Raw genomic sequence first — 26927 nt, forward strand, 5'->3', positions numbered from 1 at the left:
GATCACTGGCAGAAAATAAATAAATAAACGAATGAATAACATACCCACGCCCATTCAGGGCAGAATTTCCTGAAACCAGATGCCTTTCTGACATAAACAAATCAGTCCATTATCGCTGCCATTATGGCTAGAAACTGTAGTCGGGATCTTAGCTGCTCTCATTCAACATTTAATAGCCCTTCGCATGGTTGTGACTACCTTCCTAGAAAAAGAGTTCTATTGACTAGTGCTGTGCTCTAAAACAGCAAAAGATTAGAGCAGAGTTTCCTGTAGAAACTCAACACGATCAAACACATGGTTACGTTTAGCGATTCGAAGTAGCTGCTAATCCAGACTGAGCTCTTACACACTCATGTAGAGTCATATAGGACTCTATAAGACTATATAAAGCTGTATGTGTCCCTTTGTTATATTATTCTGCTGTCTTTGGTCTTGATCATCAGCAAGCATCAGCAAGGCAAAGAGGGAATGATGAGAAGCTGTTAACTTTGGTAAAATTTGACTCTAGTAAACTATGTTTACAGATCTGAATCAGCATTGCCTCAGTTCCACTGTATGGTTAACCCAACTCACTTTTTGTACCAGATGCTTTCTCAATTTCCTTTTCAAATGCACATAGGGCCCTATAAATGTAGGCAGGAATATTAGCTGATAATCATGGTGACGCAGCGTGAAACTGCGATGACATCATCTTCGAAGCGACACAGTGCTTGCTGCTCGCTCTGTCCAGCTCATGCTAGATCCATCGGCAACCAAACAGAGGAGTGTCTGCCTTTAATTTGACCACAGCATGCTTTCATGGGCTTCCATTTTCTAAACCCTGGATTGAGTGAATCAAAAAATATGTGCTCGCTATTGCTGGTAGCGTAGTGACAATTCTCTGACTGATCAGTGGTCTTCCGCGTATTAACTCCACCTTCTACTATCGGCTCAGCTCGCTTGGAACGTCAACTGAGGCGGTACCAAAAAGTTATCATTTACTATCCACGAATTTGGCAAATGGAAAACCAAACAAGAGCGAGTCATGCTGAGCTGTACTGTACAGTGGAAAAGAGCTATACTGTATGTGTCATTCCTTGCATGATTTTCAGTGAGATCTGAGACCCACTAAGAGCTGGAAAACATGAGTAAGATTTGTATTTGCAAACACTATCAACAACACCCAACGTTTGTATTAGGGCACAACATCCACAGGGGCTGGATGAGGGCTGTTGGATGCAGCTGGATGATGGTTATTGGATGGACAAACAAAACCAAACTATGTGAGGAGGGAGGGCTACTTCAATGTTATCTTATCCTCCCCCACCTTGGACAAGGGCCTAGCAGCTCTAAAATTAGCCGTCACATCTAAACACAGTCTTTGGTGTAGCAGCTACTCTTTGATGGGAACTTGGCTCATGGCTGATGCACTGAAAGCACACTCAAGCCCATCTCCAAATACAGAGATGAAGCCAAGATAGTATACAAATGCAAACTAGAGACACTCAGTCCTTGACTGTCTACATTTTTACATTGGATTAAGTGATACTGAAGTTGCTCACAACAATAGAAGAAACTATATATCATAGATCACCAATATTATGTGTAGGGTTGGGAAATAGCATTTTTAAAAATAATTTCAGTGGAATATTATAATGTTATTATCAAATTGTGTGAATGTTTTTGATCAATATGACTCATGTGACTCCATGCAAATGTAATTTAAAATGAACAAAATGGGGTACACAGTAGCCCAGTTGCGTAAGATGTACCCACAGCAATAATAAACATGCTGTTGCCATATTATGCTTGATATTGAAATATGTAATGATACTGACTCCAACCAAATCACCCATTCTGTATTTGAACAAAGTACAACCAACCAAAAAAACTCCAGTTCCATGACAAGATTCCTAAAAAGATAAATTAATCATATGGGTGAGCCAAACGGCAAACAAAAAATTCACAAAAGAGCTACTGCACATATATAGAAGTGATGTTTAAGATTAATTACAAATACACGAAAAGACGGGAACGCATATGACTCAACAGGCACAACAGACGGTGACATGAAACAGGCTACTTAAAAAAAATACAGGGTTCCAGTAGATGATGGAATAAGTAGATAGTAGAAAACACGGCAATTCATAGACCACCAACATTATAAAGCAGCAGAGAGTCTAAATCAGTCTAACCATCAGGTACAGATCCTGTTTGAGCGTGCGTGTATTAACATGCACTTAAGCTTGTGGAAAACAGTGCCTGGGAAGCAACCGTGACCTCCCAGCAAGAGCAGGAAGGGAAAAAAAAATAATCTTGATGAAAGCAAACCAGCATCCTGTGCTTATGACTGCAGAGATATTACTATATTTATCTATATCTGTTTAACCACATTATTTGTATTTATATTTAGATAGCAGGTGGGTGAGTGAAATGTTTACAGTATCCAAAACTGGTGGCTATACTTTTCATCGGACACACTGCCACGAGGTTTTTGCAATAATAGATGGTTTTTATGACCCTTACATATGCATGCGTTTGAGGCTTTTGGTTCAGTATGCATGACAAACCGAGCAATACGCTGAACTATCCTACTACATTTGAAAAATGAAATATACAGCTTAAATCGTGTTTAATATAATGTTCTCGAAGCCACAATAATCAGCAAGGCAGCCCGCACGATTCAATAGGCAACATGCTGCCTGGGCTTCCCACCCCAAAACCAAAACATTGTACTCCAGTGAGACACACTGGGAGGCACGCTATGCTAAGCTAGCTTGTTGCAAGATGGTTAGTAACACCTTTACCAAACCAGGTCTGGTGTACAGAGCCATTTTGGTTTTGCTGTGAATTATGACGGCGATGGCGAGAGAGAGTGGGGGTTAAAACAAGCTGAGCCAAAGAACGAGCCACCGCACCGCTACAGACTCTCAAGCGGCTAACCCAACAGCACAGTAACATACATGACCTCGAGCCCGAAAGCACGATCTGCTGTGCAGCGACACACTCACTTTTGCAGATAAGCCAGCAGCATACACATGGTTGCATAGCACACACACCCTGCTAACCAAGGAACGAGGGTCGCTGCACAGCTATAGCCTCTCATTCAGCAGCTAACAGCAGCTAACGTTATCACAAAGGACACACCCACAGCAGTGAGCAGTAACTGCTGGCAGGCTGGGTAGCCGCTTTGGCAAGAATGACTTAAAGGTATGTTAGTGACGGCTATTCAGCTTGTGTTTATTTGATTGTGGCATTTAACAGAGATGTTTATTCATGTATTTGTTAGACTGAAAGAGCTAACAGAGCTCGTGGGACGTAGAAATATTGCTGCCGACACACAGTGGGCGAAAGAAACAACACTGACAGGATATACTCTGATGTCAGTATCAACAGTTTATACATAGCTCCAGCGCTTTGTCAAGCATGCATTTAGGCCCACCCAAAAACTCTTGGAAATAGAAATGATGAAAATGCCTTTACTGCAACTATCTCATAATGAAACTCAACTTCTGATCTGCCAGTTAAATGCTTTTAATGTGAAGCTGCAGCAGTAGGAAATGTTTGGTTAGTATTGGCAGTAACTTAGCAAAGCGCTCTACAGATATTGAGTGCTATCAACAAATACCTTTCCTTGTAAAATGTCTGGTGAAATTGGTAATACTGGTGTTATCACGTGTTTCACAGGCCTAGCTTCGTGCCTCTGACTGTTTGACCACCCGTAACAGGCTTACAGATGTGTTAGCATGTCAAAAAAGTCAAAATGTACAGAGATGACCCCTAAAAGTCAAGTGCCAGATATGCCAAAGGAAACTGGCATATCATATACTCACAAATATTTCTCAACGAAGATTCAAGACACCACAACTGGTATTTGGGACAGCCCATTTACATACACACATACACAACTGTTTGTGACCAGTATTTCAAGACATAAAAGCAACATGTCTAATATACATTTACTATGATTATAGGCATGCCAATAAATATGTCTTACAAATTTAAATTACAATCAGAGGAAACAAACATGTTTGCCTCTGCTCGTACTCCACGCAGCAAGTGTCCTCTGGTGCTGAGTTACTTTCCTTCTTTGTCATTTCACTACTCTAGTCTTTTGTCATCTCTCAGCAGCAAAATTCCCAGCTCCTCAGAGGGAAACATGCCGAAATAAAGCGCAAGCCTTGGATTCAATGCTGCAAGATGTTGTACATAAAGCTGCTGCTATTTATCTTTTTCACTCTCACGCCTACGACTTACTTCTACTCACTCAGAGTGCTAACTGGTCTGAACCTCCATTACACAGAGCACACTGGCCTCCCACTCCCGCCATGCTAACAGTGGCAGACTGCCAGGTGGGGAAGAGTGTGTGTGTGTGTGTGTGTGTGTGTGTGTGTGTGTGTGTGTGTGTGTGTCTGTGTGTGTGTGCGTGTGTGCGTGGTCGAAATGCACGGGACAATGGCACAAAAACCTGAAATTGCAGTATACACACAAACCATCTCATAACCTGTCAACCTTAAGAAATTTGACATAGGGCTTTAACACTCCTCAAATGAACTCTAACCCTCTGAGTCACCACCGGCCGCGATGATGTGGAGCCACTGGGCAGGCAGTAATGCACAGTGCTGCATTCCCTTGCTTCCCATCTCCCTGAAACTGTACGACCTATGGCAGACCTCAAATTCCTCGGCCTAAGATGTGAGCTCCCTCCCATTCAGCTTGCTATTAGCGTATTTCTCCGCACTCTATGCCACAGTGCCTCGCCTGTTCCCTGCAAACAGACTCCTTCTATACGGCATCAGTGTGCAGCCTGCCTAAGGGGGAGGAGGAGGAGCAGCAGAGGGGAGGAAGAAGGGAAGGCTGGGAAAACAAAGCCTCTATAGTCGTCTCTCCAGCCGGGCCAGGCCGAGCCGCACTAGCGGGGGCGAGTTATGTAATGTGACTGGCAGGGCCCACTTCCCTGTTCAGAGCTGCTGCACACACTAATCCCCACTGAGGAACAAGCCCTGCTTTGGAGGAAGAGGAGGAGATAGAAGGGGAGCTGTGAGGGAACCGGTGGAGAAGGTGTGATTACAAGAATTTCAGCCTTTCATCTGCACCAAATTGAACACACAGACACCTTCCCTCTCAGCTCCTCTGCTAAAAGATAACAGTCAAAAATGATATCCGCACTGCTGACGGCTGGCTATAGCATGGAAAGCAGACACCAGTCTCACCAGACGATTTCTTACAGGTAAATTAAAGGTGGTTATAGTTCACACGTGGCCTAAACCTTTAACAGATATGTATAATAATTCTACGGGCTAAATATGGTCGTCACATCTGCAGTGTTGATTTCATACTGGGGACTCAATAAAGCAACCGGTGAAGACACTCATGTCTGGTGTGGTCGGACTTTATTCAGTCATGTTATAAAAACATAATGCTTATTATGCAACAGCTTAAGTACTACAATCTTATTCAAGCGTCTCTGCAATAGAGAACACAGAAATTTATGTGTGAAAGGGCCTCTAGACACCACTAATGTCTACTACATTAGTATACTGTAGTGGCTCTATATTCACACGTTCATACCGAGGCAGCGCATTGTCAAACACACATGAAACCAAGATAGGGAGGAGGTAGACAGATATGAGGCATGAACTTAATGATGCTGAGAGGAAGTGACACCAAGACAGACCACAGTCAAAGAGAAACACACAGAGAGAAGAAAAGGACAAGTGATTACGAGGCACCCGAGTCAGATCTGCTAACCATGGAGACCAGGTAGAGGATTTAAAGCAGTTAAAAATAAAAGTCTGATTCTGATTTACTTAGCTGCTTGCCTGTAAACCATGTGACTGGCATCACATGAGGAGAGGGAGGAGGAGAGTGGCAGAGGGTTTGTGTGTGTGTGTGTGTATGTGTGTGTGTGTGTGTGTGTGTGTGTGTGTCCAGCCCCCATAGGCACACACACACACAGCATGTACTCCACTCCTGGCACCATAATAAGCTTTGTGATCAGTTTCCTTGGTTTCCACTGACAGTAAGCAGATATAGGCAGCTCGGAGAGGTAAACAGTAGCAGCTCTTTCTGGTGCACAGCCACAGGCACACAGACACAAGAGAGTCGGGTGGGAGGAGGGTAAGAGAGTCAGAGACGGAGGGAGAGAGAGATGAATTTGTGCAGAAGAAGAGGGGGATGAGCCAGTGTTGCAGCTGTTGTTTAGAGCTCTGTATAAATAAATAAATAAATAAACAGATTTTCCTGTTAATTTCTTCCATTCTCTTTTGATGAGACAATATAGATTTTTATGATCCTGTGATCAATCTATACATTTGTCCCTTTTCTCAATAAACATCTATGCTAAATGTTGTGTGTAGGCAGTGTTTACTTGTTGTAAGTGGTTAAGTTAAGGTTGCATGACATGCAAAAATGTCTGTTGTGGAAATACAGTTGTGCACAAAAATGCTAATTTAAGTTAAAACGTAACATAGATGATATCTGGCTATAGTAGCTGCCTCAAGTCACCACAGTCACGAAAAATGTGACCTGAATAGTTGCAGTCTGTGCAGATCTGCCACAGTTTCCAGAAGTGACGTCACTTGTGACTCTCAAATTGAGAAATCACATCTACAAGAGGGATAGACTAAAGAAAAATACTGCACACTGATCTGAGCTTGGTTTGTTTGTTAAAGATTTCTCTGGCTACTAGATGTCAAGCTGTGGAAGTCACTTAACAGTCTGTGGGTTGTCCATGCTGGGTAGCTAACTCTAGCTAGCCAGCTGTCTACAAATATCAGGCTGACCTCTTATCAGTGCAAACAGTGGAGCACATGCAAAATATGTCTGTGCATGAATGATGACACCCTTGCATGTGGTTAGCCATAACCCTGTACCGAGTACTATCAGAATGACACCAGTCAAACAATGCAAGCATTCGATCCTTTTTGCGCCGCTGGTCTGACTCCAGACCGCCCTGACTCCTAGCTGGATCAGCAAACTTCCAGTTGCTACCGCTTCTGGAGCTTCTCACCTCTGTCAGTTAAACAGCAGCAGCCACTAACATCCAACACAGAGCCATTAAATGGTCCCAACAAACTCACACATACACCGAAATAGCTCGACTCTGTTGTTAACCCGTTGGTAACAGTTAGATGATGTTTGCATCACTGTTTGCATTGTACTTTGCTTGAGCAGCACTACACCCTCCTTTTTGTGGTATTAAAATGTCCCATTAAAGTGGGTCTGCATTCACAATCTAGAGTTAGGGATTGACATGAACATTCAGCTCTTCAGATACTCATTCACTCATTCACATTTTTTAAGGTTTTAATGTTAATGCTTGTTTGTTTTTGTAGAAAAAAAAATAAAAAAAATATATATATATATATCAATAAATATAGTATTTGCCATACATTGGTTTATTTGACAGCCCCCACAATATCAACATTGACCGCCACACATTAATGTTCACTTTTTTTTAAGATTATTTTTTCAGTGTTTTGCCTTCTATTTAAAAAAATAAAATAAAAAGGGTCACATTTAATTTAATTGTAGATCAGGAGAGCTAGAGAGACAGTAAGTGAGAGTCAACTTGCACTCACACAGTGACAAGGCTACCTGTTAGTCTCACACGGCTAACGTTACCTAGCGGTTATTAAGGAACTTAATGACAAAGTTGAGTCGTTTCAGTGTCGTGAGTTTGTTAGGACTGACAACATCTTGTTGTCAGATGCTAGAAACTTGACCCCCCCCAACCCCAGCCAAAGCTTTGCATATTCACCGTTTACTACCACTAAAGCTCCAGAGCCTAAAATAAGAGGTATTCCGGACAGCTTCATCTATAATTTTGCATAATCAGGACTTTCAAATCAGCGCTACAGTCACATTAACTAACGAGAAGATATATTTGTGCGTGTGCACCGCATGTGTGAGTGAGACAGAGAGAGGGTAATGGAGGGCTTTAGTCGGACACATGCTAGTTCTGCACTACAGAAGCTGTGACCTACTTTTCACAGTCTCCAACACACATACACACACCCACATACAGACACACAGCCTCTGACAGTCTCTGACAAAGGGACAGGAAAGCAGAGGTTAGGCATGCACTAAGCCCCATTCTTAATACATGCATTCCAGTGGATAGAGCTCAATGCTGCTGCGCTTTCAGCCTGCCTGTTGGTACAAGCAACTCCTGCACACACAGTCTCCTGCATGACTGACAATAAAGGGTAGAGCCTGATGCTTGGAGTATGTAAGCACACATGTATACAAGTACATCCAAGCACGGATAGTCTTTCTTTACTCTGGGTTACAACTTAAAACAAACAAAAAAAACACCACGCAAAACTGGTTGTTTGGTTAAACAACAGGAACCCGAGTTGCCTGATGTTTCGTTATTGCAATGATGTCATTTACGAAGCTAAAGAAACTACAAATGCAAGACAAAGTAAAGGTCTTCACGTGTCACATGGCTGACACTAACATAAACTCTATTTTACGAAGTATTACGGCTTCAGAGGAGCCACTACTCCTCAAATGGTAAAGTTGTGTATGCTCCAAAATGTATACAGATGAAGGATGATAAAAAGAAAGTGGTGCAAATGTGACGTTTATATCTTGTGTTACTGCGTTCACAAGAATACCAACACACACACACACACACACACACACACACACACACACACACACGCACACACGCCATATGTACTATGATGCCAGCACAAACCGAAAGGCCAAAAAAACACCTTTTAAAAAAACAAGTGCTTCACTAATAGCGTTTTAATGAAAGCTGCCTTAAAAGGACAGAGCATCAGAGTGATGGTTATATTTCTAATAAGATATTATTTGTCAACATACCGATTCCATGGCTGTGGGAGAATGTCAGTGGGCTAAAATCCAACGTGAAAAACACCTGCCGTCTTGAGTCCACAGAATCCTGAAAAACAAGATGAAAACAAGACCAAGCATTAATTACAAGGACAGCGCATGCAGTTTCACATTCCTTGCGACGGATGGGTATTGGGGTGGATGCGGAGGGTCATGTTTCTCTTCTCAGGATCGGTTCATCCACAGTTCTCTGGCAAACTGAGAAAGGCCTTTGAAAGAAGAGGATACAGAAGAACTGACGTGCAGTAAGGCATTTGGTCCCCTTTTCGTTCACTTGACCCAACAATGGGCACTCCAAACCTTGGCTTTATTTAATATAACCCAGCTCTATGTGGTCATAATGTACCTGAACAACATATACAGGTTTTGTTTACCATATTCGTGGGCTGATTTTTGGCTTACGCTGTACCTGCTAATAACCGCCTATAGTAATGTAAACAATACAAAACAGTCTTTTTTTGTTGCAGAGCATGAGAGCACATGATAAATGGTACCAGATGTACATTCTGTATATACAAAATAGATTCAACGCAGCCCTAATGAACAGCATATATTTTGTGGTGTGTTGCCAAGAGATGGAAACACATACATTTATGAAACCAACAAGAGGATTAGTAAGGAACAGCTCACAGCTACAGGTATGACTGTATATCTGCTGAGGTCCATTTGTGTCAGTGTAACTGTAAAATTATGCTTTCGTTGCTAGTCCTCAGTTGATTTGGAAAGCTTATGCAAGTTCCATAAATATGTCAACAACTGACACTTTGCACCAAATGCTTTTTCAATTGGTTTCGTACTGAATCTATCATACAAAAATCTGATTTCAGTGTCACTTTGAATTAATAAATGGCTCAGAATTTTGTGTTGAAAAGTGCAGCTGTTGTAATGTTCATTGCACCACCACAGTAGTCAGCAAGTTAACCTACTTTCATGTCTACTGAACTAAGAAAAAAGGGGCAAAGCATCCCATATCTGGAAACTTTTACTTTTTGAAACAACAATTCAGTCATTTTTCGAGCACAAAGCCTCTGAACTAGAAAGTAAAGATCAAAAAATTAATGAAACGGCATGATGACATTTCTGGGACGTGACATCATGGCCAGAAATGCAATTAACAGATTTAGTGAGAAGTTCATAAGTTTGAGTTTCTCATAGCTTAAACGTAAGCCAAAGTTTTATTACAGAAAAAGAGCTTAAATCCAGGGATGTACCAATGACTTTTTCATCACCCAATGCTGACTTAGATACCCAAGCTTCAGCCCCTTTCACACACATGCACTGCAAATCTGAATTTATGTAGACATTACCTGCAGGAGCTGTATGAGAGAACCCAAATGTCTGAAATCAGTTGGATCAGACATTTAACGGATTTACTCTGCTAGCTCCCTAATTTAAAGCCTGTGTAATGTCCGACTGAACAGTTGCGCCTTGCACAAAATCTCAAGAAAACAAACTTCTGAAGGTGAAGAAGGAGGGTCATTTACACGATGACGGCAATGGAAATGTCGGATTGGAGAGATGATGAGATTCAAAAACATCTGTTGGCGAGGGCAGAAGCCAGAATCTTCGGACAGATTAAAAAAATGGCAAGACTGTTGTTTATGACCAAATTACGACCCGGCTATGTGACCGTGTCATGTCCTTCCTCCTGCGTGCTCTACCCAGGTGCCACCTCTCGCATAAACCAAACAGAGTATTTCAAGTAGGTGAGAAGGCTTCTAAAATAAACAATCTCCTGTTGTGTGCTACATGTGTGAAGGGGAAAATCCAGACAAAGTCTGGACCTGTTTTTCTGGAGTTTATATGAGGAAATGGCTTTAGGATACCTTGCCATTTCCCCCAAATTTAAAGTCTGTAAACCTATCTGTGACTGCTTATTATTGTTATAAAATGTGTACGATAATGCAAGGCTGTAACTATGTAAGCATCGACTTTTCACGCTAGTAAAGATGTTTGCACACCATCATCCTTTTTAAGCTTTTGCAATTCTAATGATTGTGTTAAGAAGGTTTATGCAAATATATTGTCAACAGACAATCATCACTTATAATATTTAATTTACATTTACATATTATATTGCATTTATCTGTGTCATCATGTTTGACAGATTGTAAAAGTAGCACATATACAAAGGACTCCATAATTTAAGGAACTGACTCAGTAATGTTAGTTATACAGCAAGGTTACTTAACATTTTCTGACATTAACCACTAGATAAAACCACCAGACTGCATCAGCAAATCTCTGGGTGTATTATGTTTGGTTGCTCTCTGAACATTTTCATATCTAGTCTGCAATAAGCAGCCAAATGGAGCACAAGAAAAACAAACCTAACCAGCTAAAGCTCAGTGTCCAGTTCAACTCATGTTCCTAACCTTTCTAGCTGGTCGCCCTTCCCCCAGTTCCCTGCCAACTATGAGGACAAGGGTTTATCAGGATTTGGGAGGCAGGGCATGGGGGTGTATTTAACAGAGGCCCAGTGCTGGGCTAAACTGGTGACATTCCAGTGATTACAGGGACTCCCCCTCAATGTGAACCCACATTTGCTCCATCAAACTGGCTTTAAGTCATCACGGGGGGGGGGACTGAGGACCAACAGTCAGTTGCAACTAGCTGTCAAATTTAAAAAGATTAAAAAAGACAGTACTTACAAATAACTGGGAATTTCATTATACCCCAAAGTCTACATAAATGTGTGTGTGTACATGTTTATTATATGTAAGTTTCTTTACATCTCTGCTACAAGATAATATCAAAAGCGACCTGTGTGGAGGGTTTTACAGGATAGAGTACAAAGGCTGATAGTACAGGCAGGGTGGCAGGTGCGTACGCGGGACAGGATTAAGGCCAGACCTCACTGGGATGGCCTAAGTGGAAAGGAGGATGATGGTTAGATGCGTATTTGTGTTTGTACTGGAGTGGAACCTGCGGGGCTTTCCCAGCGGGAAGCACAGGATTGACGGATTGTAATAATCCAGCCAGGAAGCAGAACACTACCCTCCCAACAGAGTTTTGGATACAGACAATCCCCCTTGATGATCACCTACAGAAACTGCCAAAAGACACAGTTTTAACCAAGAACTGAATGCTATAAAAAGCCTGGCTACACCAGAAAGCATATCACTGAAAGCCAATCGAGAAACTTTTGGTCAACCAAGGTTAGTCTCTTAATTATAGCATTTGCTAACACAAAGACACAAACCATGGAGCTGAAAAAGTAAAAATAACAACAGTCAGTATTTACTGTACAAAGAACATTTCTACGATGACAACTGTCAGAAAGAGAAAGGGGGGAGCTGTTCTAAGTAAGACAACTGATCACCTATACTTTATTTCAGTGACAATTTCACAGGTCTTCAAAGCCTCATACAAGTTGCTAATGGCTTAATACTTCATTTAAAACTTTAATATTTTTTTATTAGAGAAAATGACGAAAGGTTCTGTTTAATCTCTCTAAGTTTTCCTCCTACAACAGAACCAGACACTCACTTGCCAGTTTTTCATTTTACTTTACAAAACCTTACATGGCAATATACATCACACTTCAGAAAGCACTCTTCCTCATCGGAACAAGAAGACTACATACAGGACACAATCCTCTGCCCACAAGAACTGAGATGCTGTGGATAACACTACCGATAGCCGAAGTACAGGACAAAACATCAGGAGCCAGTTGCACCAGCTCTTTGCAAGACCAAACTCAGCCTGTTTAAAATGAACGTGTTTACCAAGTTTGCAACGTCACAACTGGGGGGCTGTGTCTGAAAATTTCTGCAGCTTTATGAATCTGACAACACAACATTTAGTCCGACTGCAAGGGTGAGAAAGGAGCCAGAGTTTGAACATCTCCCTGAAGTGCTCTCTTTTCATTCTTTACACAACACTTTGCGTGTGTACAACTAAGTGCATCACTATGAATGCCTTCCAAGAGAAACTGTCTAAAAATGTGTGCCTGTATTGAAGTGCCTTGACACACCAAGCGGAGAGTCAGCTGTTGGTCAATGTCTGGCCATCAGTAAGCATCTGTCGCCCTAGTTTTGTAGGTGTGTCCCATACCACTGGCACGAGTTGGCCCTTGTCAGATGCAGTTTGACCGATTCAGCATCGGACCCAGCAGAACCCGTCGGTGGGAGAAATTACTCTTATTGGCAGTTCAGCTCAGTGCACGAGAATAGAAATGGAAGTGAGGAAAGCAAACAAACAGTCAAGAGGGCATGAGACCCAAACAAACTTGTTACGCTAGGTTGTGTAGGTAATGTGCTAACTGGGGAACTAGCATCTTGAATCCGTCCTGTTGGTCTTCCGGTTTCCCTTTTCCAATAGCGAATACAAACTACTTCCGCCTGCTGGTATGGAGAGTTATTTGCTCCCACAGTAAGACCCAGGCAATGTAAGGTAACAGAAGAGTCTGCCTTTGTCGCCATTAATTCTGCGATGTCACTTTGGTGTGTCTCAACCTTAATATCACGTCTCCCCCTCCCTATGATGGCCTGCTTTTTATTCCACATCTGGGAGTGGCCATTCAGAACAACTATACACAAATGCACCTTCTGACAATTATATCAAGCATTACCTGACCCTGAAAGGATGTCCCGATCATGTTTTTTTTTTTTTGCCTCCTATCTAGATCCACGTCATTTAATATTGAGTATCTGTCCATACCGAATCCCAATCGGATACTTTTATTTTCCTTGATAATACAGCTGCACAGTGCAAACTTCAAGTACTTTAAAGTTATTAATATCAATACAGTGGATAGGTTGGATAATTAATTGGCTCTGGAATGCACTGAGAAAAAAACCCCATGCAGATTGATGCACAGATTACATTAATAAAATTATAGCTGCATTTTTAGGCAATTCTGAGCAACAAGCAGAAGAATTGGAAGACATTTAGGAATTTAGCAACACAATCTGCCTTTTGCATCAGCTGAGGCTTGAACTCACAACCTCTGAGACTAAGAATCAATTTCTATCTCACTGAGCTAATTAGTCAGTGACAATTCATGTGTAGCTTCACAAATTGACTAAGCCAGACGTGCAGGTTTAGCAGCCGTCCATGCACGGAAAAGCAGATTTCAAACCACTGTAAAAAATTCAGTTATCGAAACCAAAATCTGAAAATACACATATTGCATCTAGACAGCATAGAGGTGTTTAAAATTGCCATTTTTATATTGACTCCAATTGTTCACATTAGAGCAAAATTCAAAATTCTGAGAAATGTAGTTTTTGTAGGACAGTCTGAAGATGCTCTGTAGCAAGTTTGGTGTCAATTGAGCAAAAATTGTGGGAAGAGACAGGTTTAAGAGGTTTTACAGTTTTTGGAAAAAAAAAAAAACAGAGTGATGAACTTCATATTTTTTAATAGGTTTAAGTGTACAAGAGCTTCTTTAGTATTGGGGCTACAGTTTGATGAAAGTTGTGAAGTTGTAGCACGTATGGTTGATTTGTTATGAATTTTCAAATTTTTGAACTTTAGACGCTTGCTGTAGCGTCACCATCAGGACTATTGGCTTGAGTTTACAGCTGAGGATATCTGGCATGAGACTGGACCTTTGTGCAAAGTTTGGTGAGTTTTCACCCATGGGAAGTATGATTTCCTCGGAAGAAGAAGAAAGAAGAAGAAGAAGAATACCTAGGATTACAATAGTGTCCTGGCAGCTTAGCTGCCCGGACCCTAATTACTTGTATTGGCTCTTTGCTCACGTTTGCTCCAGTCCTGAGTGTCTGCAGTGAAGCATGAACCATGTAGCCTATGATAAAAAGCAAACTACAAGATACTCTCTCACAGTGAGCTGAACTGAAAAGAGTACACATAAATTAATAAAAAGTTTAATTACATATATAGTCTTATACTGCATTTTGCTGTCCCTTATTGCGTGCCTCTTACACAGTGTTGATTAAGGCTGCACTCACTGCGTCGCTGTGCACGAAAGCTTTGCCTGTGTGTCAGCTGACACAAAACAAAGAATCGTATCGGGCTCTATGTAGCTTTATACAGCCGGTCCCTATCATTAAAGAATGCCATGATAAGCCCCAGTACAGATCTTTGAGATCGGATCGGGGCTTTTATCCCAAGAATGTAATCTTTGTATTTATTCAAATAGTAAAGATCTTACTGTCAAACATCCCAGTAGTTAAATTACCTTTCTACAAAATGCACACATATGAACTGAAAAATCACTACAGCACTGTTTGCCTCTTGGCATGCAAATTTCAGTTGCGCCCATCAGCATTAATGGTGGAACCAAAGCTGTGTTTAGGAAGAAATTTCCATCCAACCCAATATGCTCACAGGGTTGGAGTGGTTGAGCAATTGGTAGCATTGAAGGGCTCCTTAGTAACGGTTGCTTCCTATCTAATTAGCTTTGACTAAACTACACCAGGAGAGAATGAGAGGACGACACATATGTGTGGCACGCACACAAAAACTGCTGACAGGCCACATTTACACAAAACATCAATTACATCCTCAATCAGACCAGTCATTATAAAAGACGAAAAATGCATGTGCGGGTGGGCACGAACTGACACGTGTTTTAAATATAAACTTTACAAGCTATGTAATATTTGTGCATGAGACTATGCAGTGTAGCTGATGAAAAGTTTAGAGGTGAAAGGTCTAACTCCTACCTAGAGTTGAGCTTCACTTAACCTAGTCTTGTGTCAAAAACGCTGCCTCCGCACTACATGGAGCTGAGGCCAAACATTCAGCATTATCATGCATAATTACAACAAATTTCTAGTTCTACATCACCATGACAACATGTCTGCATATTTAATTCTTTTGCATGTTTACTGGACATGTCCTTGTTATCTAACAGTTGAAATATCAGCAGTGCATTTCGGTGTGCTTCAATAAGCTTAAAACAATAGGACAGGGAGACTGCTGGTTTCATGTGCATGACCAGTGGTGATACATGAGGTTTGTGTGTGTGCACACGCATGTGTGCAAAAGAGGCAGACCTCCCCCGGGTACAGTAGGATTAAGGAGGAGACAGGGGCTCCAATACTGGCTTTGGGACACAGGAATCTTTTGTCCTGCTTCTCTGTCATTTGGCATCTGATTACAAGGAGAGCTTCCATTTCAACAAACTGGTATCACTGCTGCAACTATATAGGAAATCTGGACCATACAACACAGAACACACCAGTGTGACCCCCCAGGGCTACAGAGCACCTCTCTAGTTGGTCCTGCATCTGTCTGTCCTATCAGAGAACAGATCAGAGCCAGCCAAAAGGCAACCTGGAACAATAGCACTGACCTCTGTCTGATTTCATAAAGCATGTCTCCTACACATCACGCTGGGAGATTCATTCACGCTCACACTGCAGTCTTCGCAGCTCAGTTGTAGATCATCTCTTACAAAATTCACGGGCTATCTGAATTTTATGGAGTTCATATGCAGGACACACTAAGCATGGGATTAGAATGGTTGCCGCTAGTGTAGTCACAATACTGGAATTTCTTGAAAAGTATCTATATGCAATGCCATTTTCGATACCAGGGGTAAAATTGACATCGAGGGCATACAATTTAAATTTTTTTAAAAGATAAATATATCAAGGCTATAACATGGCAACAATGACTGTCCTTGTCTTGATTAGCAATAGAGAACAGCAGAGTGACTGTAGTAATAAGAAGGGCATTGACACTGTCTCAAGTCTTCAGAATCAACATGCATCAATAAATCAACATTTCTGACAACACTGCTTGCCACAAACTAACATGAAGTGTATTGGGCTTAATAAAACAAAACACATTTACCCAAAGCAGCCTGGTTATAAACTGTAAGTTATAAGTTGTGTTGCTAGCTATCCAGAAAATTGCAATGTGGAAAAAACAAGCGAAATCACATCGATGGAAATTAGTCTTTTGTGTGTAAAAAATGCCGCCCCCTTATTTATTGAAGTTAGGCCACCCTACTGACGTAGTAGAGCTGCCAATGTGGAGCGCTCCAGCATAAAAATGCAGGGCCTTTTAGCAAAAAAATGGAACATTGCACAACTTTTGTTGAAACGCCAGTGGATGACACCAGCAAGGCACCGTGTTGGCCAATAAAATGTGTGCAGTTGAATGCTTCCAAATGCTTTGTAACTCAAAGCTGACGTTTGTACTGTTTACCATGCATTCGTTGTGACGACAGATAAAATAATTGCTGCAGCAATGTTCCAAAGCAGTAAAATCCTTCCTGATAATACTATAAACAACTGTGCAGTGTTTTGCCGTCTGACTGGAACTGATGAATCTATTGTACAAACATAACTTCCTAGGTTGTTATTTTTACTGTCTCATCAGTACCTGCAACAACACCCTCCCATCAACGTAGCCCCTAACATTATTTTAACACAGTGATTCCTGAAACACTACTTTGTCTTTTACTGACGGTAAAGTGGATCACATGCAAGTCAGGGTCTATATTCTTTTAATCTCACATCTTATAACAAAATCATAAATTTGTCTGTGTCAATGAATACAAATAAATGACATAACTAATCTGTCAATCCACATTAAAATAATAATAATCCACATTAATGCCATCATTTTGTCAAAGCAATGTGCTATTGAATCATTGAAATTAGCTTTTTCAAATTCATTACTGACGTCTAAACATAACTTATGAGTACCCAACTAGCCTTAGAGAGAAAAGTAAATAGTAAATGAAGGGGCAAGACAGTTGAAAAATGTTTATTAGCCAAATATATGCCATTAAATGTCTCAATCTGCCACAAACAAACAAATTTAGACTGTTTCATGTCATTGTAACAAATGGAGCTGCAAGATTAATCATTTAATTGCCATTGCCAACTATTGCCAACTAATTTGGTGATCAATTAATCTGCGAAAAGGCAAAACTCTGATTCCAGCTTCTTAAAAGTCAATGTTTTATGGTTTCTTTACTCTTCTATGACAACAAATTGAATATCTTTGGGTTGTGGACAAAACAAGACATATGAGAACGTCATCTCTGACTTGAAACATTTTTCACCATTTTCTGAAAGTTTACACCAAACAACTAACAGATTAATCAAGAAAATAATAAATTAACAGTTAAGTTAACCATTAGTTGCAGCCCTGGTGACAAACCTCCTACGGAAAAATACCTTGATGGTAAAATACTGTCTAAATGCAGCTACAGATCTTATACTATCTAGTGGGTTTGGCTGTCACTGGAGAGCTCAGTGATGGTTCGGTGCAGTGATGTCAATGAACCCACCCCTACATTAAGTCTGAGCACTAAACCAAACAAACAATAGGAAGCAACAGCAGCTCGATATAACAGCCTGGGCTCGGCCTGCAGTATGTCAAAGCATCAGGTATCGGAGCTTATTGTAATATCTTCACTAATTAGATTCAGTCATCTGCTCTTCTATGCTCAAACACTGGAGGGGAAATCTGACACTGGAGGGTGTGGGGAGACAGCTGGGGGGAGGGAGAGATGGGCCAGGGGGAGGAGAGAAAAAGAGATGCACACCACACCTCTCCTCTTCAAAAACATCTACATTATTGATAAAGCCTGGCTTCTGCAGGGAGGGACCACAGCACACTGATCCTCCATATCTACAGCATGAGCAACCAACACAGACAGCACGCTGCCAGCCCGATCCGAATCAGTTGATCTAAAAACACACTAGTGCGAGATTAAGCATCGGCGTAGAAGATGGCAATAAGAGGTAATAAAAACAAATGCAGGGAAGAGGATGAGAAGGGGTGAAAGAGGGAGCAGGAAGTTGAGAAAAAAAACTGTCTAGATAACAAAGATAAAAAGGTGAGTCTGTCAGATGGCTGGGATGGGTGGATACCAGCTGAACAACAAACCAGCTAAATAAAAGCCTGATATTAAATGAAGGCAGAGAAGCGAGGGAGGAGGAGGAGGAGGAGAAGGGAGGGGATAAGGGCTGCAATGAGAAGGCAGCAGCAGCAGCAGTACTCGTGACACAGTTAGCGACAGCGCTTGTTTGTTCGGCACAGCTCAGCTCACTCGCTCAGTTCCCCTTGCTACGAATCTTCTGCTGTTGTCAAGGTAACAAGCTCTCTGGACTGAGAAAAAAAAATCTTCACATTCAAAAGATGTCTTTTCAAATGCTGGCCTCAACCTGAAACTTGCATGTGTTCTCAATATACAGCCTGTGCCATTTAAACATTCCCGATACATAACACCGAGAGTGTTCTCTCTGATGTAGCTGGAATGAAGGTCGGCAATAACAACACAGCAGTTGGAGCATTCATAGTAATGCTGTTCAAAGCTGCTTCATAAACATTAATCATTTCTAAATTCAATTAACTCAAGGCCTCATCAACAAGATAAAAGCTCAACAAAAAAAGTCTCTTGCCTGCTAGGTACAATCCTATCTGACTAGGCGAAACATCCATGAGATTGCAAACAATTCCTGATCACAGGGATTCATTTAAAAAAATAAAGGTACAACCAAATTGCATGCATGTTGCACTAAGACATGAATACTGGTTACAACCAGGGCTGTTCAATCTAGTAAGACTTGTTGTGTGTTAGAATAATGACAGCATTGGTGTCTGGATGGGTTTCCTATAAGCCTTACTTTTGATGTGCAATTCTGTCTCCCACTGGATACGATCTCCCGGGAAAATGAAGGCTCAATTACAGCACAAAGGAAGCGCGTCTAGGATAGTGCTTCTGCTGACCCCAACAGTGATCGGTAGCTATCCAAGTTCTTTACAGTTACTATCCTAGATAATGGCAGACGATGAACAACCAAAGTAACTGTGGAAACTTTACCCGGCAAAAGAAAAAGTGCCCTGTTGCTAGGCTCTGAGGAAAACTGTAAGCGTTCTGGTTGTCTTTGAGAGAGGGGTGCCGACAATAATACCACGTGGGAACGCCAGGGTGGGAAAAGTTGAAAAATTTTAAGCCCCTAATGCTGCAAAACACACTAAGCTGCAATTATTAATTTTTTTCTGGTCCTGGGAGGCGTGTTCATGTGTTTCAGGTGGGACGAAATTCTTTGTAACATAGGTCAACATGTCGCAAGAGTCACGGGACTCTATTTGATTGGCTACGGGTATTCTATGGCTGCAATTTGAAGCTAAAATTCAAACTATCCCCAACATTCAGCTTTGCCGCACTTCGCTGCAGAATCAAACGTCCACAGCTTAAAGTGGTGGCTGCAACTTTCCATAGACATTGCACAGCAGCTAGCTGCAGGCTGTCCTAGGTCTGTCACATTCTGACAAAGAATGTACACAGATAGATTTCCACTCTTAAATTGTGTGTAAATTATTAGGGCTTAACAATAATGTGATGGTGCACCACCATCATACTCTGTTGCCCTAACATCCAAAATACAGTGCTAAATGCCTATTAGTGTGCAGCTTTAATACACAGTGCTCATAATACCATGGTGTTATACTTATTGATATCACCACAGTACCCACAACTTCAGTGACATACACAGCTCTAAATTCTTCTGATACACATGTAAGAACAATCTTTATTACCCCATTTCTATCCTACTGATTCAAAGATAACGTTTCTCCTTCAGCTAATATATTGTGCAGTCTTCTCAAAGAGTTCCTTTTATGACCACTGATAATGGTAATTTGACCATTTAACAACTGCTGTGACACAACACTTCAGAAAATATTTGCGACCCCTGTTTATCTGAATGTACAGCTTATTTTTTGCCCTTTCAAATCTTATGATTACATACATTATGCGTAAGGAAGTAGCACCTGTCGCAGTGCTGTTATAGCAGCAAGGGCCAGAACTGCAGCATAGACAAAACATGATAATGCAGAGGGGGCCAAGCACGGAGCATGTCTTTGGACATATTATGTAATTAATGTCAACGACTGAACAAACCCTGGGGCCGGTTGCACCAACTGGTCTTTAGCCTGGTCTTAAGCTAAGTCGGTCGTAACTTGGCATTCTAAGTCCGACCTAATAGTTACGCCGGTTGCACCAACAGGGCTTAAGACTTCTTCTCACTAAGACCGGGCGTAAATCTTACACCTAGTCAAGAGCAGGTGTAAGGTCATTATCAAGCTGCGCTCATGCGCTCGAGAGCGCAACTTTATTATGGCACGTCTTATCCACCGTCTGTATACTAGCGGGCATTTAGACGGGAGAGAGTAATTAGGACATAGCCTATATAATGACGAGGAGCTGATTGAGAGGTTTCAATTCGGTAGGAGAGATCTGCTTGAACTTATTGAGAGAGCTGTCACCGGATTTACAGTTTGTGTTGGGCTGCAAAGCAGCACCACCACCAGCCTTCCCACCAGGCAGGGGAATCCTCCCCAAATACGTCAACAATGATGTCGCAGGGGAATCCTCCCCAAATACGTCAACAATGATGTCACTGTAAAATGAGGTTTTCGGGGAGGACCCCCGCCAGTTGGATGATTTTTTTTGGAGGAGATGTATTTTTTTGCCTTGCTGAGAAGATCTTTCCACTTCTTCCTCATGTCAGCCTCTGTATGAAGGCAGCCAGAGTCTGAACATGTCTTGATGTGCCCCGTTATCTCTGCCCATACCGACTGTTTGTTCTTATTTGTGATACGTCTCTGTGCTCGCTGTACAGCTTGATTAATTTTCTAATTTCAGTGTTAGTAAAGTTTTTCGTTCATCCTTCATGTTTTCTTCAAATCTTAAACTGTAAATAAACTGTCAACACAGATGAGAGGGGCTGTCAACTGTATCTGTCAAGCACACGGGGTGATTCAGCGGTGCATCATTTAATGTCACCGCGCTCCTCTAGGCAGGCCGCGTGGGGCATTCCGGGGGCATTCACATGGATGCGCACAGCTAAAACCAGCGTAGCTAAGACCTGGCGTAAGCCCTGTTGGTGCAACCAGCGTAAGTCCACTCCTTAAGACTGGTCTTAACAAAGACCGTCTTAGGAGTTACGACCAGGCGTAGTAAAGACCAGTTGGTGCAACCGGCCCCTGATGTTTAGACAAATCAGGTCCGGATTTGCGAAGTCACATCAGCGATGGATCTACAAGCTTTCAGTTCCAACCATTACAACTACCAATTATTTTCATGCATCAGTTTTTTTCAATACTTTATCAATTAGTCAATATCATGTATTGTGTAAAATGTCGAAAACAATGACACTGCCCATCACAAGTCACCAGAGCCCGATGCATCTGTCTGGCAGCAAATAACCCCAAAAGTAATTATTTCTGCACTTCTAATCAAGCTATACAAATGATAAAAGCAATGACACCAAACAGTTGCTCTAAGCCAGTGGTGTTAATGTCACATATGCCCATTTCACACACTGAACCTGCAACACTTCTGGCTTCAAATACATGTGTTAAATCCAGAACACACTCTCCTGTAAGATGCACGTCAAAACAGCCTCTCCTTTTATTTTCTATATAAACCTACACATCAGTGTCAACAAGGCGTAGGTTGGCGTGGGTGGACTTAGGCTGCCCTGCAACAGAATGTACCACTGTCCTATTTTACAGTACAGATACCGGTTGATGCTCCAGAAAAGCAGCATTCAATTTCAGACTCGCTCTCTCCATTGGCACATCCCAGCTACTCTAATTATTTCTCCTCGTCAGGTGTTATGGAAAACAATAAACCAGGATAGAAGAGCTTTCTTATTTCCCCACACACGCAGCCCTAAATGATGGATCTTAATTTCCATGAGTTGTCAAAGCACTCCTTTCCACAGCTTTGGTCCACAACGATTAAGCATTTTCAGGTAAGCACACACACTTGGGCTTTCAGTCTCTCTCGCTCCAACATCACATAACTTAGTCTTGCCGTAGCAAACACTACTTAGACATAGTAGGGATGTCAACGGTTAACCATTATTCAGTTAACTGATGACAATATTTCTGACCAAATACATAGGTCAGTCTATACATTAATTTTAGTTTACTTCTGTTTACTGTAATGTGCACCACTCAGGTCTGGTGGGAGCTACCTTGCCACTCCACTAATTTGGCGATTACCGCTAGTAAAGCCTTCCCGACCTCACGGCATTGCTGTGGAAACACTGTGCCCGCCCCCAAGTCTCCACACTGGTTGCCTCGGTGAGTAAGCAGTTTAATTTCTAGCTGCAAAACTCCTTTTAGCATTGTTACCCATCAATCAATCAATTATTTTTTGTCACATGGAATTATATAAAATACAGCTCCAGTGAGATGTGATCCCATCAGCTCCTTTAACTGCTTTATAATTGTCCATGTTTCCAGATAGTTCTGGTAATTCATGGTTTCTGGCTGCGGAATGATTTAACTGTCCACACATCCTGACATCAACAAGACAGCCACATGGTTGCTCCTCCCGAACATGGGCAACCCTGCACAGCAGCTGCCTCTGAACAGCTGCAGTGATCCACAGCAGGACCAGGTCAGCACCTTTCATTTCCTTCGTAACACCAGTCCCTTTTCACCAAAAGCACTCAGCTTCTCTCCGTCTCTCGCCAGAGTCCTCTGCTCTGTCCAGGATTTAGCTAAGTTCTCGATGAATCAAAGGATATTACAGTTGCTGATATCCTGTTGGTAACTGATGTGGCACAGAGGTTGTCAACACCTGCACAATGGCTAACAGGATAAGTCCCTTAGCTGGTGCCCATCTTCTCTATCTTTTCCTTGATGTTTACTCATGTTTGCATTTAAAAACCTCAATCTGGCTAGCTAGCAATTAGCTAGCAGAATTCGGCAGGAGGAGAGTAGAGTAGTGAGTTTTATTCCTATTACCAATGAGTAACTCACAGCTACACACCACCACAGTCCAACACAAACCACAAAAGCACAACTGCAAATAGAGCCCAATTTTTAGGACAAACATAGCAGAGCTGACAGAGGCGACTGGAATCGTCTGTGACACATCAAGGCTAGCTAACGATGTTATCGCTGTTAGCTCTGTTAGCACCATTAACATAGTCGGCACAGCTAATAGTGCTAACATAGTTAACAATGCTTAAGATGTTTTGTGGCTCAAAATGAACCTGCGCTACCACTGGGTGGCCACCATGTTTTCACAGCAACTCCATCCCACTCCTGGTATGGCGTTAACAGTGGTAAACGGGATTGAATGCCGCTAACTAGCTCCTAACTGACCCGGGTGGCGTGCAGTGAAGAACTACCAAAGCTAGCTAACTAGTTGAGACTAAAGGGAGGCAGTGACACTATGTTTCTGCATGTTAACACGGCTAGCTGTCTGCAAGCAAAGCCAGAACAAAATATAAGGCAAGACATTTCCTACACAAAACATTAAAATTTCATGATGCAAAATTAAGGAGTGTCAGGCCGTCAAAAAAACAAAACTGATATTCCTAGGAAAAATTCCTTCGTATTTTTTCTAAAATGGACTCATTTCTTGATCACGATTGGTTATCATCACTTGTACAGCTGTTGTTGTAGACTAGCTTTACGGAACTTGTTCACAGCAATCAATCTTATCTGCTGGTCTTCCTTAATGGCCTTGTACATCCAATAAAAAACAAGAACACACGTTCTCACGAATGCCAATACCTGCTCTGCAGTATCCAGTGGCTGAAACCACTGTGTATTCCTATCCCTATTCATGATATTGCATATTGAGCTGGGATGTGACACTTCAGCCTCCGGTGCTTAATTGCCAAAATGTGCAAAAAGCCAAAACAATGTACAGTATGGTGAACTATATTTGAATAGCAAAGTTTTATTAATCATCTTGCAACTAAATGTTCGATGTGTTAACAATGGTATTGTACAGTAAGTGAAGGCCAGCTGGCCTGTTCACTGACAATGTGATTTGATTTTCTATCAAGAAATCTTGCTCTGTCATTCAGCCTCACACACAACCTGAGCGTTTCCACAGTTCTGCCATTTGTCATTTTCTGTTGCCATGGTTGCAGTGAAAGACAGCTCTTTGAATATTGGAAATGGAGGAGTAGCAGCACATGGTACATTATCGACATAAACACCCGCACATGCTCAAACACCACAGAACACGTCGACTGTGTTGGTTCTGAATGCCTGTGGCCATCCGTTCACCCACACAATTCTCAGCCAGTTATAAAGTAGCCGTTTAATAAATATCTTTAGTTGACACACATTGTCTCCACGCATATACTAAATCATGTATTCAGCTGCAAATCCAGCTCCCTGCTTCCACATAGGGATGTGAAACTCAGACTTCTATAAATGCAAATTCAGTGTTCTTCAATGCACAACATGCCTCTTTACAATACGCAGCAAACAGGACCAGAAAGATTATCAGACTGTATGGATCCACAGTGTAGGCGTGTCAGCTTTGCTACGTGCGCAAGTGTATGCACATAGTTCATGACGCCACTGTCACCTTGACAAGGAGCCATTTTAGACCTTCTTCTTATTCTGCCGGGCTTGACTGTCAGTGTCCCTCTTCTCCCTTTTGACAGACTTGAGCCACACACAAACACGGCTGAGTTCCTCTAAGATTTCTCATTTCAGCCTCATTGGAAAGCTGTCTAAGCGCCAGAGCAGGGTGTGCATGAATTGAAGCAGTGTGAAACTACTGCAAAGCACGCAGAGTGGGGAAATCGCTACGACAGTCTGTGGTTATGCATGTGTATGTACAGACAATAAAACACTCTTAAGAATTGTCATGTTACAAACATGTTACATAACAACACTATCTGAGCTAGAGTATACTTGAGCTACTACTGCTCACGCAGATTGCCAATAAGGACTGTATACCATGAACACACACACACGCCCACGCGGTGTGAGTGTTGTGTATATTAGGTTTTTCTTTCACTCCGAGGAGGGGAAAGAAAAATCACACAAGGGTCTGCTGCAAAGGGCTTTGATCTCACAGATGAAAAGCAAGGGACAACTCTCTCCACTCGCTTCTATGGAGGTATGACTGCAGCCATGTGCACACCAGGGCACAAAAATACAGGACTCCGAATGGTGGCCATTTAATACAACACCAGAACAGCACTGGTAGGAGTATCACACAAGGTGCGGCGTCTTTGTGAGTACACAGATGTTCAGAAATCATGAATGTTTTGGTTCAGCAGAATCCTAATTTATCCACTTAAGTGACTATTTGCTTCATAGTTAAATGCATGGAAAGACAAGAAAGACGTGGAGATAGTAAACAAGAGCCCTCTCACGCTCAGCTTTTAAAAAACTAGCCGGACACATACTGATGTAAAGCACAATTGTAGAAATAGAAGCATATCTATTAATGAGACAGACAACTACCTGACGTCTAAAATGTGCAGCACACATTTATAAAAATTACAGTTGTGTGAACTGACCTTTATAGTTACACGATAAGTAGCCCGCCTCTTGCTACCTTACACACAGAAAAACAACCTCAATCAACTCCACACACTCAGGTACACGGATGCTAATTTGAAAAAGAAAAGATATCAAATCTGCACTCCATTTTGGCCAACACCTTAAGATTAGGCATCAGAGTCTTCCGGCAGAGAAAAACTGCTTGCTTACACATGCAGGTTTGGCCTACATTTGGGGCAACAGAAAAAGGCATGGCAAGTAAATTATCCTCCATTACTTTACCCAAAATGCAGCAAACTAGAAGCGGAAAAACACCACAGCTGTCAGTGTGTGTGCATAGTTTACTATGATTTTTGTCAAAGAAGGAAACAAGGCAATGAGTTAGGTCCAACGCCCTTAGCTTCCTGCAAGCAGCGCTTCCTGAGGAACCAGGGCTACTGCATAGAGGTGGAGATGGGGGAGGAGACTGTCAGAGAATGAGGGGAGACTGGAGACGAGCATGTGAGGATGCAGTGTGCAAACGTATTGCTGGGCTCCAAGATGTAAAGACACGGAGAAAAATGTGGCAGAGAGAAAGTGAAAGCAGAAGTGGTGAGAAAACAGAGGTGTTGGGGGTTGGAAAGGGAGGACAAGGGGTGAGTCGAGCCAAGTGTGTGAGAGAGCAGCATAACAGTGCGCCACAGGGCTGAGTTCAGCAGACGATCTAATCTGTCCAAGAATCACAGAGGGTGTTATGATGAAATTTAACAGATATGTTGCACACGAGTACAATGAGCACGTCTGTGTGTTTGTGCAAAACAGCAAGGTGGAGAGTGTGTTACTTCGTTTTATGTTGATGGACCCAAAACCCCATTGCCCTA

The 26927-nt window shown here is 41.9% G+C and overlaps 1 protein-coding gene across 2 annotated transcripts in view; it reads right to left on the reverse strand.

The window, feature by feature from the left end:
- The window catches only part of ankrd11 (ankyrin repeat domain 11), a 121585-nt gene that overhangs the window by 79617 nt on the left and 15041 nt on the right, over positions 1-26927 (reverse strand). For both annotated transcript variants that reach the window (XM_050054293.1, XM_050054284.1), the window contains exon 2: positions 8818-8896. The gene's annotated coding sequence lies outside the window, so the exon portion shown is untranslated. The remainder of the gene's footprint in view (positions 1-8817; positions 8897-26927) is intronic.

Source organism: Epinephelus moara, chromosome 1, assembly GCF_006386435.1.
Source record: "Epinephelus moara isolate mb chromosome 1, YSFRI_EMoa_1.0, whole genome shotgun sequence".
NCBI classification, from domain to species: domain Eukaryota; kingdom Metazoa; phylum Chordata; class Actinopteri; order Perciformes; family Serranidae; genus Epinephelus; species Epinephelus moara.